Source organism: Triturus cristatus, chromosome 1_2 (assembly GCF_964204655.1).
Source record: "Triturus cristatus chromosome 1_2, aTriCri1.1, whole genome shotgun sequence".
Classification (NCBI taxonomy): Eukaryota; Metazoa; Chordata; class Amphibia; order Caudata; family Salamandridae; genus Triturus; species Triturus cristatus.
The window spans coordinates 964,606,700-964,623,442 of NC_140580.1; positions in this window are offsets into that span (position 1 = coordinate 964,606,700).

Genomic DNA, 16,743 nt, shown 5'->3' on the forward strand with positions numbered 1-16,743 from the left:
ACCCCACATGCAGACAATATACACATATATCCACAGCACACAGCAACGTGTCATGTCTTGACTACGTCTTTACACAGTGCACACAAGCAGGACACTACCGTGGGGCCCATCACAAGGCATGGGGCATATCTGACTACTCACCGGTAGAGATCCTATTACATGGCCCAAACAGGGACTACCGCCTTGCACTCTGTATAGATCCATGGAACTTTAATGACAGAGACTTCCAGGATAAGCTCAGAGAGCGCACTCAACGATACTTTGCTGAAAACGTGGAGTCGGTGGACTCACACTGTACACTCTGGGAAGCATTCAAAGTGATGGCCAGGGGCTATAACCAGGCAGCCGTAGGTGGACTGAGGATGCAGAGACACTCCAAGTGTGACGAAATAGAGCGCGAGATTGACGCCCTGGAGTGGAAACTACACCAGGATATGCCGGGTGCCCCAGAGTTGCTCACAAGGGTATGCCTTAAGCAATAAGAGCTCAGGGTCCCAGGGTCCCTGGGGGAAGACGCGTCGAGACAACACGCACTGGCCATACAGAGACAACTGTATGACGTAGGGGACAAGGCCAATACGTTAATTGCGTGGTTAGAGACGAGAGCGAGGCTGGGCTGCGAAAATTCAAAAAGGCAGTGGGGTGACACTTAGATCTGGGGAAGACATTGCAGAGGCATTTGCGGCCCATTATGAGACAATATATCAGTGAACGTTTACCAAATCAATGGACGAGTGCACTGAACTGCTCGTGGAACTATCCTTACCGACTTTGTCACAGGAAGACAGGGAAAACATTGACAGGGACCTGACGGTAGAGGAGGTAGAAAGCGCCATCAGGGACCTACAATCCAGGAAGGCGGCAGGCCCAAATGTGCTCCCCCAGAACTCTTTAAATGTGCGGCAACCAGATTGGCTAAACCAGTGTTGGAAATGTTCGACACTGCACTGCAGGACGGTTGCTTACCTGCAGATCTCGCCACAATAGTGGTCATTCCTAAAAAGAGCAAACCCATTGAGCTCTGCAGCTCTTACCGGCCCATCTCCCTAATTAACTTTTAATCAAAAGTGCTGGCAAAGGTACTGGCAAATCGGCTTTCCCCCATAATCTCCACCATTATCCACTCGAACGAAACCCGGTTTATGCCTCAGCGCAGTACCAGATTAAATCTCAGACGCCTCTACGGGGTGATGCACGCTACGGCAGCTAACCCAAGTGAATCCACGACACTACTATCATTGGACGCTCGCATGGCGTTTGACAGCATCGAATGTCCTTACCTTCAGGCAGTAATTTCCAGGCTCGGCCGTGGCCCGCGTTTCTGCGCATGCGTCCGCCTCCTTTACCGGGATTCTAGAGCCCGTGTCCATTTGAACTGGTCGATCTCCAGATCCTTTGCACTCCACAGAGGCACATGCCAGGGGTGTCCAGTTTCCCCCGTACTGTTCCCGCTCGACCCACTCCCGGAATGGATCCGAGGGGACCCATGAGTCAGGGGCATAGACATTGGGGGAATGGGAGGAGCGAATCTCCCTGTACGCAGATGACATATTGCTCTATGCAAGCAGACCGCGGAAAACGTTCCACAGACATTCTCCGGCTATTCGGTAGGTACATACTCAGGCTACCAAATAAACTGGGACAAATCCCTCATTTTTGCCTTTCTGGAGCGCTACCCCCACTCCCATCAGACTGTGCGGCCCTAGCACAACATGACAAATTTAATAATCTTGGAATATGGATAGCAAAATCAGCAGAGGAATTCCTCAATCTATTGTTTACACACAACTGACAAGACTTTGTGGAGACACTGCTCATTGGCGTCAACTCCTCTATCACTCTTGTGGGTAGGGCAATAATGTTCAAAATGATGGCCCTCCCGCGACTACTCTATTCTTTACAAAACACACCACACACGATCCTGGACACCTTTTTCTGAACCATTGAAAGGGAGCAGCATAACCTATTATGGGGGGGGAGGGGCACCGCGAATTGCACTCTGCAATCTCCAGCGGGGGTGTATGAGGGTAGACTAGCTGTCCCAGATATCCGAAACTACTACCTGGCGGCCCAGCTCATTAATATAAACGTCTGGGTCTTTGCACCCCACTACGAACCGGCATACTGGGTAAACTGTTGGGCAATGGGAGCCAACGGGCACCTGGTGGCGTTGTATCAGGGAAGCAGGGGGAAATCGCTCCCCACCCATACTCAGGTGGCGGTACGAGCATGGCACAGCACCACCAAATCACTGGGCTGGAAGGAAAGATTGACCCAGCAAACCCCACTGTGGCAGAGTGGCGCATTGGGGTTAGGTGGCTTGCCTACAGGGATTCCGCTGTTGGAACCTCATAGGCATAGACACTCTCGTGGACGTATGGCGTAAGGGTAGAATTATTACCTTTAAGGAATTACAAGCTGAATATCAATTGGCGGACAAGGAGCAGTACAGATACCTACAGTTGAGACATGCCCTGAAATGCCACATCCCGGACGGGGAGTCACTACCTGAATACTCCCCATTTGAAGACCGACTGTTCTTAGACCCCATCCCCGATAAGGCGATCTCCCACACATACAGGAAATTAATGAATAACTTTCCTGATCCCTTGGGACCGCTCAGGGCAGCCTGGGAAGCAGACTTAGGGCTGCTAGAGGATGACGACTGGCAGGAAGCAATCCAGAGCCCCAGAGAGATCACCATACGGGCACGATTCTGACTAGTTCAACTGAGAATTCTACATAGATCATACTACCCCTGCACATTTCAACACAGGATAGGGAGGGATGACACAGATCAATGTGCCAGAGGCTGGAGGAAAATTGACAAATTCTTCCATATCATCTGGGGATGCCCCAGAATCCAACACTACTGAGCTGGGGTTGTCGGGGTGATGTCAGAAATCTTGGGAATTGGTATCCAACCAGATGCACACTGGCACTTGCTTGGGTCATGGGGGAAGACCGGTGGCCTGCACATATGCACAAACATGGCTCATGTTAGCTTCAGGGGTGGCAAAACGAAATATCGCATGGATGTGGGGTGCACGAGACCCACTGAAACTTTCCAACTGGGTAATGGGCGTAACTGGTGCCTATTGGCAGAACAAGTAGTTTACAAAAGTAGAAGCTGTCCAAATCAATGGGAAAAGATCTGGAACCCATGAGAGAAATATCGGCCCTAGCAACGGGAGAGGGAGTGGGAACATAGGTCTGGGAGTGATGGTGTAATTATCCGTAACGATGTGCCATAATTGATGTTTGTGACTATATGTATATATTAACTACTGGCAGTCGGCAGTAGGTGGTTATAGTTAGGACCTATTTTCCTTAGGAACAGTGTTTTTTGTTTTCCCAATAACTTTGGCGCTGGTTAACGAATCTTCGCCAAATTTTCAAAACTTGCGGGGCGCTCCGGTCAGCTCTTATCTTGAAAGTTTCGGGGTGATTTGGCAAGCGGGGGCTGAGAAAAAAGGGGGGTCCCAAAACGTGTTTTCTCCATGTTAATTCCCATAGGAAACTCAAGACACGACTACAGCCCGAACTGCTGAACGGAATTACACCAAATTTAACAGGTAGCCCTTGGTTCAGAAAGAGACCTTTTTTTTAAATGGTGTAAATCCGTTCAGTAGTTCCTGAGAAATTAAAAAAATAGAGGTCGGAAAATCAATTTCCCATAGGAAACTTTAGACACGGCTACAGCTGGAACTGCTGAACGAAATTACACCAAATTTGGCAAAAAGGTAGTGCTTGCTTCAGAAAGCATCCTTTTTTTAAAATGGTGTATATCCATTCAGTAGTTGCTGAGAAAAGCAAAAATAAAGGTTTGGATATTTAGAGGCACGGAGGATCCGCGCACCCTTCCGACCAAGAGCTGTATTCTAATTGGCTGTCAACACTCCAAACCAGGAAGTGTTGGCAGCCATCTTGTGCCTCGGTAGAACCGAGGCACAAGAAACCAGGGAAACAAACGCGTAAAACAAGAAAAGGGGGAAGGGTAGAAACACCCTGACCCCCCAGGCCTGCCTAGGGGGTCCCACAAGGACCCCCAGGGCCCAAAAAAACATTTTAAAATAAAAAAATCAGCGAGATGAGTGGAGGATCCGCGGATTCGGCCCAAAATTTAAAAAAAAACGAAGCGCTGGCTCCCGTGCTTCGTTATTATTTAGCCCCTGGATGGGCCAAGTCCCGGGGGCATTCAATAATGTTATTGTGGGGGCAATGGGAGGCCCCGGCAGCCCCGGGGACCACCACCACCGGGGCTTTCTATAAATATTTGCGGGGTCCCCAGGAACCGCCACCCCCGGGGCTTCTTATTTTTATTGTGTGGGGGCCTCCAAGGCCCCCCCAAGCCCCGGGGACCACCACCCCCGGGGCTTTTATCAATTATAATTGTGGAGGGCACACGGCCCCCGCTGTCCGAGGGACCGCCACGCCCCAGGGCATTCATTTTTTCAAATATACACCTGTGTGGAGGGGCTCGAGCCCCCCCACATGCCCCAGGGACCACCACCTCCCCGGGGCACTAAGTATGTTAATTCGGGGGTCCGTAACGGACCCCAGAGCCCCGGGCAGCACCACCTCCCCGGGGCTGTGTACACATTGGGAGGGGGTCCGCGCGGCCCACCTCCTGGAGCCCTCAATGGACCTGGGGACCGCCACCCCCAGGGCCGGCTCCTGCAGTGTCTCGGGGTGCCCACCCCCGGGACACTGCTGTTTGCAATGACAGGGCGGGAGCCTCGCGGCTCCCCCCTTTCACTGCAAACTGCTTTGCTTCATTGAAGCGAGAGCAGGGAAACCTGATCTCGCTTCAATGAAGCAAAGCAGTTTGCTTTTCCACTTGGGGAGCTGCACGTTAGCAGCTCCCCATGTGGAAAAGCAATGCCGGCTCCCGCAGGACGCGGGGAGCCGGCAGGGACCGTGGGGGCATTGGGGCTCCCCCCATGGTCCCCATCGAAGAGGCCAGGCCCCGGGGGATGCGGTCCCTGGGGCCAGAAATTGCCCGGGAGGGGGGCCACGCAGCCTCTCTCCCCTGTGCATTAAAAAAAACACAGTGAGGCCAGGCCCCGGGGGATGAGGTCCCCGGGGCCAGAATGGTCCCCCTCCCCAAAATGAAAAAAATAAAATTTATAAATAAAAAAATCAAGGCCGGCCCCGGGGATGGTGTCCCCGGGGCTAATAGAGGCCTCAGGTTGGGGGCCACGCAGCCCCCCTCCATAAAAAAAATAATAATAATGTGGCCATGCCCCGGGGGATGGGGCCCACGGGGCCGGAATTGGCCACGGGAAGGGGGCCCACAAGGCCCCCTTCCAGTTCAGTTTTTCTTTTTTTTTTTAAAAAGGGGTCAGGCCCTGGGGGATGGGGTTCCCAGGGCCTAAAAAAGGGAAAAGAAGGGGGGACACACAGGGAGGGGGTCCGCGCGGCCCACCTCCTGGAGCCCTCAATGGACCTGGGGACCGCCACCCCCAGGGCCGGCTCCTGCAGTGTCTCGGGGTGCCCACCCCCGGGACACTGCTGTTTGCAATGACAGGGCGGGAGCCTCGCGGCTCCCCCCTTTCACTGCAAACTGCTTTGCTTCATTGAAGCGAGAGCAGGGAAACCTGCTCTCGCTTCAATGAAGCAAAGCAGTTTGCTTTTCCACTTGGGGAGCTGCATGTTAGCAGCTCCCCCTGTGGAAAAGCAATGCCGGCTCCCGCAGGACGCGGGGAGCCGGCAGGGACCGTGGGGGCATTGGGGCTCCCCCCATGGTCCCCATCGAAGAGGCCAGGCCCCGGGGGATGCGGTCCCTGGGGCCAGAAATTGCCCGGGAGGGGGGCCACGCAGCCTCTCTCCCCTGTGCATTAAAAAAAACACAGAGAGGCCAGGCCCCGGGGGATGAGGTCCCCGGGGCCAGAATGGTCCCCCTCCCCAAAATGAAAAAAATAAAATTTATAAATAAAAAAATCAAGGCCGGCCCCGGGGATGGTGTCCCCGGGGCTAATAGAGGCCTCAGGTTGGGGGCCACGCAGCCCCCCTCCATAAAAAAAATAATAATAATGTGGCCATGCCCCGGGGGATGGGGCCCACGGTGCCGGAATTGGCCACGGGAAGGGGGCCCACAAGGCCCCCTTCCAGTTCAGTTTTTCTTTTTTTTTTTAAAAAGGGGTCAGGCCCTGGGGGATGGGGTTCCCAGGGCCTAAAAAAGGGAAAAGAAGGGGGGACACACAGGGAGGGGGTCCGCGCGGCCCACCTCCTGGAGCCCTCAATGGACCTGGGGACCGCCACCCCCAGGGCCGGCTCCTGCAGTGTCTCGGGGTGCCCACCCCCGGGACACTGCTCTCGCTTCAATGAAGCAAAGCAGTTTGCTTTTCCACTTGGGGAGCTGCATGTTAGCAGCTCCCCATGTGGAAAAGCAATGCCGGCTCCCACAGGACGCGGGGAGCCGGCAGGGACCGTGGGGGCATTGGGGCTCCCCCCATGGTCCCCATCGAAGAGGCCAGGCCCCGGGGGATGCGGTCCCTGGGGCCAGAAATTGCCCGGGAGGGGGGCCACGCAGCCTCTCTCCCCTGTGCATTAAAAAAAACACAGAGAGGCCAGGCCCCGGGGGATGAGGTCCCCGGGGCCAGAATGGTCCCCCTCCCCAAAATGAAAAAAATAAAATTTATAAATAAAAAAATCAAGGCCGGCCCCGGGGATGGTGTCCCCCGGGCTAATAGAGGCCTCAGGTTGGGGGCCACGCAGCCCCCCTCCATAAAAAAAATAATAATAATGTGGCCATGCCCCGGGGGATGGGGCCCACGGGGCCGGAATTGGCCACGGAAGGGGGCCCACAAGGCCCCCTTCCAGTTCAGTTTTTCTTTTTTTTTTTAAAAAGGGGTCAGGCCCTGGGGGATGGGGTTCCCAGGGCCTAAAAAACGGAAAAGAAGGGGGGACACACAGCCCCCCTTCTAAAAAAAAAAAGAAAAAAAAAGACGCAATTGTGCCAGAGGCCCCGCCCCCTCCCAGCAACACTCTACAAACGCGCCCTGTGGCGAGTTTTAAGTTAGGGGATATACAGGCACATGCATCATCATAGGGTTTTGCGATTCCTTAATAGCGATTATTAAGGAATCGCAATTAAGGAATAGCAAAACCCTATGCATGTAGGAATCGCTAAAGAAATAGCGATTCCCACAAATTCCTTAATTGCGACTAGCAAATTGCGAGTCGCAATTAAGGAATGTCTTCCCATTCATTCCTATGGGCCTCCGGGCCCATAGGAATGAATTGGAGATTGCGGGAGCAATTTGCGAGTACCAGTAGGTACTCGCAAATTGCTCCCGCAATTTCCATGGTGCAAGGGTGTCAAAATGACACCCTATTGCACCCATGTATGTTCACTCTGCACAAATGTTGCATACACACATGCTCTAAGGGCATGTGTGTGGGCAACATGAAACTTATTAAAATGCAAATAAGTGCATTTTTCTCAGTTTTCGCAAATTACCATGAGGTCCAGCCTCATGGTAATTTGCTCACGCTAATAGCGAAATCGCTATTTTGGAAACTGTAATGCAACACTCTACAAACGCGCCCTGTGGCGAGTTTTAAGTTAGGGGATATACAGGCACATGCATCATCATAGGGTTTTGCGATTCCTTAATAGCGATTATTAAGGAATCGCAATTAAGGAATAGCAAAACCCTATGCATGTAGGAATCGCTAAAGAAATAGCGATTCCCACAAATTCCTTAATTGCGACTAGCAAATTGCGAGTCGCAATTAAGGAATGTCTTCCCATTCATTCCTATGGGCCTCCGGGCCCATAGGAATGAATTGGAGATTGCGGGAGCAATTTGCGAGTACCAGTAGGTACTCGCAAATTGCTCCCGCAATTTCCATGGTGCAAGGGTGTCAAAATGACACCCTATTGCACCCATGTATGTTCACTCTGCACAAATGTTGCATACACACATGCTCTAAGGGCATGTGTGTGGGCAACATGAAACTTATTAAAATGCAAATAAGTGCATTTTTCTCAGTTTTCGCAAATTACCATGAGGTCCAGCCTCATGGTAATTTGCTCACGCTAATAGCGAAATCGCTATTTTGGAAACTGTAATGCATTGCATTTAAGGAATCTCAATTAGGGATTCCTTAAATGCAATCGCTATTTAAGAAATCACAATAATTTGCGATTTCTTAAATTGCGAGTGGCAAGTTGTTTCATGCATCGCAAAAGCTATTTTTGCGATCGCAAACGGCCGATTTTTGCGATTCGCGCCGTTTGCGATCGCAAATAGCTTTGATGCATGTGCCTGTAAGTCCCCTTGAATCCTGAGGGTTCCTGGGGCCAACAAGCCCACCAGGTACCTCCAGTAAGCGCCACAGAGCTGCGTTGCAGAGTGGTGGTCCAGGCCACGCACCTTTTTTTACCTCTCTGCAACGCAGCTCTGTGGCACTTACTGGAGGTACCTGGTGGGCTAGTTGGACCCCAGGGATCCTCAGGATTCAAGGGGACTTTATCCCCCAACTTAAAACATGCCATGGGCGTGTTTGCACAGTGGTGAAGGGAGGGGGCGGGACCTGAGGTGACATGTGTGCAAACACACCCAGTGGCACGATTTAAGTTGGGGGATTAAGTCCCCTTGAATCCTGAGGGTCTCTGGGGTCCAACGAGCCCACCACCAGGTACCCCCAGTAAGTGCCACAAGGCTGCGTTGCAGAGAGGTGTAAAAAGGGGCGTGGCCTCTGAACACCTCTCTGCAAGGAAGCTCCCTGGCGCATACTGGAGGTACCTGGTGGGCTAGTTGGACCCCAGGGACCCTAAGGATTCAAGGGAACTTAATGCCCCAACTTAAAAAGCCTTGAGTCGCAAACCCTGAGTGAAGGGTGTGTCCCCAGGGCACTGGTTAATGGGTGAAAACTCCCCGAATTTCAATAAAGTTACACTGGTTTTCAATAAAGTTGAACGTTCGTTTTATTTCATACGACGTTAGAAATTCATCTTTTTAACGAAGATGCAGTGATTAACCAGTTCTACGTTTCTCACATATCCCAATGCATTTCGGCTTGAATACAGCCTTCGTCAGGGGTTTATCTACAAAAAAATTATACAAAATGTATATTCGATACAATATATGGTATGCACTTAATAAATAAAAGTAACAATTCAAAGTGTGTATGCGCGTTCTCATTATATAAACTCATTCTCATTGTATAAATAATATCCAAAGTGTATTTGAACCTCATAAAGGCGGTGAATGAATAACTATTCAGAGTATGCCTTGTCCCTCCTCGCTTATGTTAATAATGTCTAACATGTGCAGGTGTTTGTATTTGTCCCAAGTGTATTTAAGATTTCATGGGGACGGTAAAGTCTGCTGTGCTTGTATAGTTTTCCGCGTCGGTTAATGTGAAGAAAAAAGGGTCTTTCGACTGTGGTGCTCGTTTAAGGGTACAGCTATGTGTGTGTTCAATGTAGTGTTGGGGTTACATGCACGTGTAACAAATGTTGTTCTTGCTAATGTTTTTGTGAGGGAATAAGTAATGTCGTCTGCTGTAGCTTATAAACAGCGTGAACAATTTTAGTGATAGCTTAATACACTAGATCGCAATGATCTATCAGTGTGTTTAAAAGCTCCAGATTAATAAAGTTTTAGACTACGGGCACTTACTAGTGAGTCAACGTGATGATTTCCAAAGTTCGCTTGAACTTCGTGACGGGTTAAGTTGTCCGTGAGCGGTATCAGCGCGTCTGTAGGCGGGTAGTCACCAAGACAATTTCCCAAGCTCACTCGAAATTCGTAACGGATTGAGTGTTCCGTGTGTACGGTGTCAACGCGTCTGTGGGCGTGTAATTAAGTGTGTGTGTGTATGGAGGTCGAAATAGGACTTGGATCCTATGTGTGAAGGAAAGTAACAACAGACTATATGGATTTACTAACGTGTGGTAGATTACAAACATGATGGTTCATGGGACAGGGCATTATTGATGAAAAGATGAAAATTAATCAATGAAGTATAATTTATAACTGCAAGAAAGCAATCTGTATTAGAGATAACACGTAAATTCCATACGGTCATTCATCCCGTGAGGTTTCATGGAATTCAGTAGACGGATCCAATAGTTTTCTCGTTGTAATAATGTTTTATGATTGTCTTTGCCTTCAGATTTGACGACAATTTCTAAAACAATGTACTTGAGTTGACTTATGTTATGTCCGGCTTCATGAAAATGGTTAGCTACTGTAGATTTTGCATTGTTGGTTCTGATGTTGCTTTTGTGTTCATTTATACGTATTTTTCTTTTTCTTTCTGTCTGTCCTACATAAATCTTGCCGCATGGGCATTTCAAGGCATATATGGTGTTGGTCGTATCACATGTGGCTGTTACTTTCAGTTTGATGGTGTGTCCTCTCATGGGATGTGTTATTTGTGATCCCGGTATGATGTTATTACAGTTGTTGCAATTTCTGCATGCAATGGTACCTTTGTATTTGATGTGTTGATTTTGTCCAATTGGGTTCTTGATTATTTCTCCTAGGTTCTTTGCTCTGGTATATGCGAATATTGGTTTGTTTTCGAAAATTTGGTTAAAGTCTGGTTCTAGACGTAGTATTGGCCAATGTTTTTTGATGATATTTTTAAACTTTTTGCTCATTGTGGAATATTTAGATACCACGGTCATACGATCTTGTTGGGTCTTTATCCTTGGTGATAACGCCATATTTCTGCTGATTCAACTTCGACTGAGACACTACTTTGCCAACGTAGTAGAACATAGAGAACCCATCAGTGAAGATCCCCTCAAAGGTTTGAAACCCAGAAGTACCTACATGGCTACCATCAGCCATAAAAGCCTCGATACATTTGAAGCCTTGGTTAAACAAGATCTCCAGAAATTTAACTTTCAGAAACAACAGAGACAAAAAAATCTCACACAAAAGGAATGGGGAGCATTAAAAGCACTGGCTAACAGAACCAACATTACCTGCCAGAAAGCAGACAAAGGTGGCGCCCTGGTAATACTCAACACAAACTTCTATGAAGAACAAGTGGAAATTCACCTATCAGATGTTGAAACATACATGAAATTAGACACCAACCCAACAGAACAAATCAAAGAGGTACTCATTCAAATAGTGGAGAACGCCATCCACAGGGGCACTATTAATGAAAAAGTCAAGAAATATTTGGTTCAAACACATCCCAAAAGCCCCACCATCTACATGGTGCCTAAAATACATAAACATCCGACTCATCCACCTTTTCGACCCATAGTATCCACGAAAAACAGTATTCACGAACCAGTGGGGAAATACCTCGACCGACACTTACAATACAGCGTCATCAAACTATCAACTTACATCAAAGACACCACAGATTTTCTAATTAAATTCCATGAAGTCACCAAAGAGACAAAATCACCCGTGATCATGTGTACAGTAGATGTGAAATCACTTTATACATCTATACCGCATCAACTTGGCATAGAAGCCACAGAACAAGCACTGTTACAAAGTGAATATGATCAGGATTTACAAATTTTTCTCATGGAATTACTGATGTTTACACTACAGCACAGCTAATTCAAATGGAAAACCAACTGGTACCTACAAAAGACGGGCACATCTATGGGCAATTGTGCCGCCCCAACACATGCCAATATCTTCATGGGCAATTTTGAACAAAAATACATCTTAACAAACCCAGAATGGCATGATCATTTGAAAATGTTCGTACGTTTCATCGATGATATCTTTATTTTGTGGCAGGGACCAACAACTACTCTCATCAAACTACTAGAAGAACTCAACACCATCGATCAAAGATTACAGTTTACCTTTGAGATTCAACAACACACAATAAACTTCCTGGACGTTACCATCACACAAACCAATCAAGGTTTCCAAACAGATCTCCACAGAAAAAGTACAGATAAAAACAACACTTTATCATACAACAGCTTCCATCTCAACGCCTTAAAAAATCATTTACCATTCACACAAATTTTAAGAGTCAAACGGATTGTATCTGAACCTGACAACATGATAACCCACACCAAAGAGATGCTACACCGATTTGAAACCAGAGGATATCCTGAAAATATCCTCCAACAAGCAGTAGAGAGAAATAACAAAATCAGCAGAAATATGGCGTTATCACCAAGGATAAAGACCCAACAAGATCGTATGACCGTGGTATCTAAATATTCCACAATGAGCAAAAAGTTTAAAAATATCATCAAAAAACATTGGCCAATACTACGTCTAGAACCAGACTTTAACCAAATTTTCGAAAACGAACCAATATTCGCATATACCAGAGCAAAGAACCTAGGAGAAATAATCAAGAACCCAATTGGACAAAATCAACACATCAAATACAAAGGTACCATCGCATGCAGAAATTGCAACAACTGTAATAACATCATACCGGGATCACAAATAACACATCCCATGAGAGGACACACCATCAAACTGAAAGTAACAGCCACATGTGATACGACCAACACCATATATGCCTTGAAATGCCCATGCGGCAAGATTTATGTAGGACAGACAGAAATAAAAATAAAAATACGTATAAATGAACACAAAAGCAAAATCAGAACCAACGATGCAAAATCTACAGTAGCTAACCATTTTCATGAAGCCGGACATAACATAAGTCAACTCAAGTACATTGTTTTAGAAATTGTCGTCAAATCTGAAGGCAAAGACAATCATAAAACATTATTACAACGAGAAAACTATTGGATCCGTCTACTGAATTCCATGAAACCTCACGGGATGAATGACCGTATGGAATTTACGTGTTATCTCTAATACAGATTGCTTTCTTGCAGTTATAAATTATACTTCATTGATTAATTTTCATCTTTTCATCAATAATGCCCTGTCCCATGAACCATCATGTTTGTAATCTACCACACATTAGTAAATCCATATAGTCTGTTGTTACTTTCCTTCACACATAGGATCCAAGTCCTATTTCGACCTCCATACACACACACACTTAATTACACGCCCACAGACGCGTTGACACCGTACACACGGAACACTCAATCCGTTACGAATTTCGAGTGAGCTTGGGAAATTGTCTTGGTGACTACCCGCCTACAGACGCGCTGATACCGCTCACGGACAACTTAACCCGTCACGAAGTTCAAGCGAACTTTGGAAATCATCACGTTGACTCACTAGTAAGTGCCGTAGTCTACAACTTTATTAATCTGGAGCTTTTAAACACACTGATAGATCATTGCGATCTAGTGTATTAAGCTATCACTAAAATTGTTCACGCTATTTATAAGCTACAGCAGACGACATTACTTATACCCTCACAAAAACATTAGCAAGAACAACATTTGTTACACGTGCATGTAACCCCAACACTACATTGAACACACACATAGCTGTACCCTTAAACGAGCACCACAGTCGAAAGACCCTTTTTTCTTCACATTAACCGACGCGGAAAACTATACAAGCACAGCAGACTTTACCGTCCCCATGAAATCTTAAATACACTTGGGACAAATACAAACACCTGCACATGTTAGACATTATTAACATAAGCAAGGAGGGACAAGGCATACTCTGAATAGTTATTCATTCACCGCCTTTATGAAGTTCAAATACACTTTGGATATTATTTATACAATGAGAATGAGTTTATATAATGAGAACGCGCATACACACTTTGAATTGTTACTTTTATTTATTAAGTGCATACCATATATTGTATCGAATATACATTTTGTATAATTTTTTTGTAGATAAACCCCTGACGAAGGCTGTATTCAAGCCAAAATGCATTGGGATATGTGAGAAACGTAGAACTTGTTAATCACTGCATCTTCGTTAAAAAGATGAATTTCTAACGTCGTATGAAATAAAACGAACGTTCAACGTTATTGAAAACCAGTGTAACTTTATTGAAATTCGGGGAGTTCTCACCCATTAACCAGTGCCCTGGGGACACACCCTTCACTCAGGGTTTGCGACTCAAGGATTTACTTCGGTGCACTCACATTCAGAGGAGTGACGCCCAGGAGCACGGAATAAACGTTATAAATTATATTACCACTTTTCAACCTATTCAAAAGAAAGCAGTGCACGCGCCCAAAATATTTGATATATCCAACTTAAAAAGCGCCACAGGGCGCGTTTGCACAGTGGTAAAAGGAGTGGGCGGGGCCTGAGGTGACGTGTGCAAACATGCTCTGTGGCGCGTTTTAAGTTGGTAATTAATTCCCCTTCAATCCTGAGGGCCCCTGGGGGCCAACTAGCCCACCAGGTGCTTCCAGTAAGCGCCATTGCGCTGCATTGCAGAGAGGTGGTCCAGGCCATGCCCCTTTTTACACCTCTCTGCAATGCTGCTCTGTGGCGCTTACTGGAGGTACCTGGTGGGCTAGTTGGACCCCAGGGACCCTCAGGATTCAAGGGGACTTTATCCGCCAACTTAAAACACGCCACAGGGCGTGTTTGCACACATGTGACCTCAGGTCCCCCCCTCCATTCACCACTGAGCAAACGCGCCAGTGGCGCGTTTTAAGAGGTAGTTTTAATCCCCCTGCCCTATTATGTACTAGGGCCTTACAGAGGAGGTCATGCTAATCACAGGGGTACCGCAACGCATAGTGTTCCCTAGTGTATGTAGGTGTTTTCACTGTATTCTAAGTGTCTTTTAGCATAGCACTGGCTCTAGGCCTGGTTAGTCAGAGTCAGTTACCACCAGTACCCGTCTGAAAAAGTTGTGGGCACAGGATGATTTTGCAACAAGGCCGCTTTCTGCTCCTCTGTTGGTTCTTTCTGCACGTCTTGCTTCTTCCTGTAATTCTCTTCGTATTTGTGGACTTCTGTTGCCTCTTTCTGCATTTCATTTGCTTCTTTCTGTGCGTTTTTTCTTCTTTCTTCACATGTCCTACCTCTGTAGGCATAGTTAGAAACTAGCATTTAAAAAACCATTAAAATTCACTTAAAAAACCATAGGTTTCAGGCACGTTATAGTTAGAAATTAGCCTTTTATTAAACGTAGAAATTCACTGAAAAAACGGTTTTAGGGAAAGTTATAGTTAGTTGGACATTTCACTCGTACAAAACCATAGAAATTCCCCCGTTATTGTTAGTTCAGCTAACTATAACTCGCGCCCCCGCAATGCACTGCTGATGACGTCACATTTTACATCACTCATGACATGGTCAGTGACATCACTGGTGACATCTCAAATGACATCACTTGATGACGTCACTGATGACATCATCCATGTGATAAATTGATGCATCTTCTCACACCCTAATATAACCTTTGATAAACCCACTCTAAATTACTGCCATTCTCAAAACCATAGACACTCCAACACCAATACCTACATACCCACTCACTGATTCTTAGGTTTACACACACATCCACTCACTCACCCGTATAGGCACTCATACTTATGGTCACTCAGTACAGGACTCTCATATGCACCCATACACCTATATAGAAACTCACATCGCCACTCATCCATAGAGGTACTCACACACCTAGTTAGTCATGCAAATAATTAATCACACTGTCATTTACTCACCTATACGGTTATACACACACCAGCTCACTTACTCATACAAATACTAGCACATGCTGACACTCTTATACAGTCACTGATACAAGCACAGACTGACCCATACAGCCACTCTCACGATCACACACTCTTACTCATAGCCATTTATATGCTTCAACACACATACTGCCTTTCACATATGTAGTTACGCACACATATACAAATGAGATATTCATTCACTCACTAACACACCCATACACACACTCACCCACCCATACAGTCCATCACAGATGCACTCTTGAAACAATGCACCCAGTAAATCACCCACTCACACATCCATGTACAGAGTCACATACACCCCACCCACACAAACACTCAGGCACCCATACAGATACTCAGACAACCAATCAATAACCCATATAGACACTCATGTAGCTACTCACCAACCCATGGAGCAGCTTACCCAACAACAGACACACTGATACAGACATTCACACAGTTTAGTCACTAACCCATGCATTCAGTAAGACACATTTAATCATTCACTTATACAGTCATGCACCTACTAAATCCTCCATCCAGACACTTATACACCCACTCATTCTTCAATACACTGTGGCATATATATATTATACATATTTAAACTTTACAGAAGCACACAGTCACTGGATGATGTCATCAGTGATGTCATTTGAGATGTCATCAGTGATGTCATTAGCAATGTCACTGACCATGTCATGAGTGATGTAATATGTGACGTCATCAGCAGTGCATTGTGGGGGCGCGAGTTATAGTTAGCTGAACTAACTATAATGGAGGAATTTCTATGGTTTTGTACGAGCGAAATGTCCAACTTACTATAACTTTCCCTAAAACCTATGGTTTTTTCAGTGAATATATATATGAATCCAAAAAATCCAGCTCCCACAGAAACTCCATGGAAGAAGGCACGGACTCAAGGTGATAAAGGATTCAGCATCTGTTTAATCAATCAGGTCGCCCTTGGGGGGCGTGACTTGGCCAGCTGCGAGATGCCCGCACTCTAAGTGGGCTCTGCCGGCCAAGCTAAATATCCAATAGAATCCTGCAGAAGGCACGGCGCGGTCTAGTCTTTGAAACCACGGAGGGGATAAAACGGCATGCTGCGCTAGCGCGCGCGGACCTGTAAAGCTTACTCACGCTGCCGCTCTATGAACTTCGATCTCGTTGAACTGCCACTTAGCTAATTTGCA